The following is a 4,802-nucleotide window of genomic DNA, read 5'->3' on the forward strand; positions in this document are numbered from 1 at the left end:
AGTGGGCTAGTATCTTGAAAGAAAAATATTCCAGCACTTGGCAAAATAATAATCATGTAATGTTACCGGGAAGAGTGTCTATGCAGAACTACTAATCCCACTAAGGCTGGTAGCTACCTTAGAAACAAACAAATTAAAACTACTTCCGTTTTCCTTTATGAAAGATAGACGAGAGAAGAATAAAGGAGACCAACCTCTGTCTTGCACTTGGTTCCTTACTCGATTCCTCTCTCTTTTGATAGTCCTTTGCTACTTGCTTTCTTGTATACCCAGCTTCACAGAGTACCCGTAGAATTAATGTAGCATAACACTATACGAGAACATAGATCTATTATCATAAACAATATAGGATCAGATGTAAATTGACCATACAAATGCATAAAACATAAATCATACAAGAGTATGGAGGAAAACTTGAATAGCTTTATTGATAATCAAGAAAGAGCCAAGAGAATTAAAACCAATTGTTCTGACCCAGTGTCATCCTCTTAGCAAGTAAGCCCTTCTTCACCTCATGAAAAAATTAGATCACCCAACACTATGATGTTGCCTCAAGAAACCAACAGCAATTCCTTACAAGATGCAAAATTCCAGCCTCTGGATCTCCGGGATGAGAGATCTATATATAGATATTTGCAGAGGTGTGAGTCAGCTATGGGTTTTTTATTAGTATCTTCTCTCTGATAGTTCTTGATTCCACTTGGAGATCTCATTGATCTCTTACTCATCCTTGGGCGATTCTGAGAGGCAAGTGTCATAGGAGAAGTTTCTGGAAGATTCCATGATCATCCACCTCACAAACTGTCTCTGCCACTTGTCATTTCCCATTCATCGCACCCCATAGAAGGGATTTTTGAAATGAAAGGCACTTCCCATGTGTACAAGGTGAGATGCATCGCACCCTGGCCATGGAGCAAGTGAAATGATCCAGTTTTGACTAGTTCTGAGTAGTATTTCATGGAGAAATTCTAGGAGATGATGTAATCAGTTGACCTTGTTCTTTTAGGGGTTGGAACAACACCTTTAGGGACTTAGGAGCCCTTATTTTATGGAAATTTATGATTTGGGTTGCAGTGCCCAAAAATTTCTATAACAGTTGCCCCCTAAAGCATGAGGTCGTTAATCTTTTGATGTCGGGTGAAATGCTTTATCATAAGGATCCAAAGTTTTTTCAAGCTAGCAGGCGACCTGTAATAAGATACAATACAATACATTATCTTCATAATATTTTCATGATCTAGCTGAGGTGGGCATTCCCATGCTCAACTTTATAAATTCATTTTCCATGTACATGAGACAGAAAATCGTCTGAGTGTAGACTAATGATTCTGGTAGAGCCATCATCCCTTAGATTGGATGATTATCTGTGCAGAAATGATGTACATTTGATGACTTTATTTTCCTAAATATATATCATAGCCCGGATGGATGAAACTAGCTATGGGGTCTTCAATCTCGTTCAATCTTCACTCAAATTACAAGTCGATCCATGTGAGAGATGTTCTGGAGTCGAACATGGAAAGACATCGCCTGATTACCATCCAATGATGTAAGCCGTTAACAGGCGCAAGAGGAATCACCGATAATGATGATGACCCTCAAGGTACTATAGTACAATTCACGTGGTGTGAATAAAGGACTTGGCGTCAAACACCACGCAAAATCTTTTGGTCGAAGGCCATTGATGTAAACCTGTCGTCGGAAGTGAGAAACTTGCCATTGAGGCATGCAAGCTTCAAAGTACTGAAAGGGTTGTTCCTAGATCGACTTCTTGGATAATGAGCTGATGTCGACAAGAAGTGATCCATCATAGGAGGGCCTTAGTGAATCCCACATCAATGACACGGAACGAAGCAAATGATTTTAATGGAGGTGAAAACGATCTGATGATATAAGGTTTAGGGTGGCGGTAAATGAGAGAATGGAGCATAAATGTATTGCAGTGGGTCAGACACAGGTGAATTCTCTGAGCGACTTCTCTTGAACATATCGGCGACACTGACATGATGGATTGGTAGCATTACCCCAAATGTGGATGGTGTGACGGAACCATGGTGATGTGACCAGTGAATGGAACAACCCAACCTGACTTGGATGCGGAGTGAAAGTGTCATGTTCAAGAGCGACTTGCTACCAACAAAGTCTCTTCGAGTTTTCTTCCCAATTTTTCCCCAGTCATTACTAACCAGTACCTCTTTATTTTTGTCAAGATTGAGGAGGATAACATATGCTTGTTCTATAATTTTCCCTTCGGGCAAACCCATTGCTATGTTTTAACGAGCCTAGAGATAGTGAAACTCGTTCTTGTCTGTTATGGACAAGTTTGTCGCTATTAGGTTTTAACGAGTTTAACGACAAAGATAACTCGATCCTTTTCAATTTGAGAGAGTCTGAAAAGGGACATAAAGGAAACTCCAAAAATCCTTTTTCGTCATCTAATCCCTTAAGTCCGAAAAAGTATAAAATAATACAGAAGGGATGGATTTTCGGTACTTTTAACGAGCCGAACAAAACAAGCGCTCAATCTTTTTGTGTAATAATCCCTCAGGTCCAAAAATATTAAAATCTAAAGGAGGGATAGCACTTCTGGTCGCTTTAACGAGCTGGAGAGGCCAATAGCTCGGAAATATTTTCATATTTTACGAGTCAGTTGAAAAGAGCTTAAAGGATACTCGTTTTTTAGGAATGAGTGATAGATTCGGGTAGCAGATGATTCCAAGTACGGTTTGTAATTTTCCAATCATGGCAATGTCACAAGGATGGCTAACAAGATCACTCTTCACAGCTATTCCTCAAAAGGGGTAAACAATCAAGTGGAGGTGAATGATCGGCCAATACAGAGTGGAGATGATGATGAGAACACGACCAAGGCTTCAAAGGCTGAAGTAATATATTCACGATGGTTATTTCCTGAAAATTGGTTCATTTTTTAATGAGCTTAAACACTGGGGGAAACACTTGCTCATTGCTTATGTTTATTTTTTAATAAGCTTGAATTCCGCGATAAAACTGCTCGATGCGGGTTTATTTTTTAACGAGCTTGAACCCTGCAGTAACATTGCTCGTGGCAGGTTTATTTTTTAACGAGCTTGAACCCTGCAGTAACACTGCTCGTGATAAGTTTTCGTGCCCCCAGCATAATAACGCAAATTGAGGTGCATGCCGCCCGAGCTTCATTGCATTCAACTCGGTGGTTGGAATGAAGGTTTACCTTTGAGATTTGGAAAGGGGATTTGTTTCATTTTTTAATGAGGATGACACAATAAAAGAACTATCCTCATGACTCCTTGTTTCATTTTTTAACGAGGTTGACACGAGATAAGAACCATCCTCGAAATCCACCGTATTTACAGTATTTGATAGAAAATCAAAAACTGATGGATGATTAAGGTTGCTGGAATAATCTTCGTGGTAATCCGAAAGATGGGAGCAATGGTGGTAATCTTCCCATGGTGCCTCTCCTAAAATCATTGACTGAATGATTCCTTTGTCTGTAGAATGTATATGCGACCAAGGATCTGAAGAGGTACCATATTCCTTAGACCTATCTATCCAAACACTCGATGAGTGTTGATTTGGGTTTGCCCCCCAAGCCAAGAAAATTGATTGCTACAATATTTCTATTAGGGTGATGATCCATGGTGACAAAATGTTTAGGAATCTTCCAAATCCATTAGATATAGAAGATTTCATATTGCAGGTTTCCACTGTGGCCACTTCCACCAAATTACTCGGAGGCGGTAGAGCAAAATTACCCATTAAGGCAGGGTCTTTTAGGAGGCCTACTCCAATATTTTGAAGTGAATGATTGCTTCCATGGATCATTGGAATGCTTCCCGTAACTTGTGAACTGTTGGGGAGAAATGTTTGTTGGTCGACGATTGTAATTCCTCCTTGGAAGGGAAATGCAATCTTCCTGAAGTAGGTCGACACAACTGCGGCCATGGCATATATCCAGGGCCTTCCCAATAGGTTGTTATAATCGAGGTTTCCGTTGATTACTTCAACGTCTATTTCTACTGTTTTTCCCCCTAGTTCAACTTGCAAGTTACTTAAAATCCCATATGGGGTGTATGATCGTCCATCAAATGCTTTTAACGTCATTAACGATCTCGACAAGGGTGGTGAGCCTAAATTTTTCCAGCAACTCATCGACATAATACATGTAGATGCCCCCTCATCAATAATTGTTCGATGAACAGTTTTGTTAAGGGCTTTCACTTGAATAAGGAAAGCTATTTGAGCTGGTAACTGAGGGTCATATACTTTGTGATTAAAGGATACAAGATTGGAATCCGTTGGGTCAATCCCACTTATTACTGATAATAGATCCTGCTTTTGGGAGAGGCAATTTTGCGGTACCTCAAGTGTCGACATAGCAGACGGTGATTGGGCCAGGTCCTCTACTATATTATAATTCTGTGCTACTTTGGCATGAGGATTAAATGTCAGTTTGTGTACTACTCCTTTTGGTGGCTTTATCATTGGTTTAGGAATGATGGGTGGCACCACTTCGGTCAAAGTTGTTGTCGAACTACTAGGTCGTTCATTAGCCTTGTTTTTCGACAGCTGTGGATTCCCGTAATCTTTATTCCTTGTAAAAGCATCATTTTGTTGCTTTGAGATAGACAACATAAGCACTTGGGATTGGGAAGCATTTTGATTAGCAACCAGTTTGGTTCCCGGGTTCGGAAACGGATCAGTCAATACTGCTGAGGTTTTTGAACTCTTAAAGAGTTTCTTCACTTCAGCTTTATGTGGACAATCTCTCATCTGATGATCCTCATCGCATATCTGACACC

This window comes from Pinus tabuliformis, chromosome 7 (genome assembly GCF_031772625.1).
Source record: "Pinus tabuliformis cultivar Carrire ecotype Pingquan chromosome 7, CPIR1, whole genome shotgun sequence".
Taxonomy (NCBI): Eukaryota; Viridiplantae; Streptophyta; class Pinopsida; order Pinales; family Pinaceae; genus Pinus; species Pinus tabuliformis.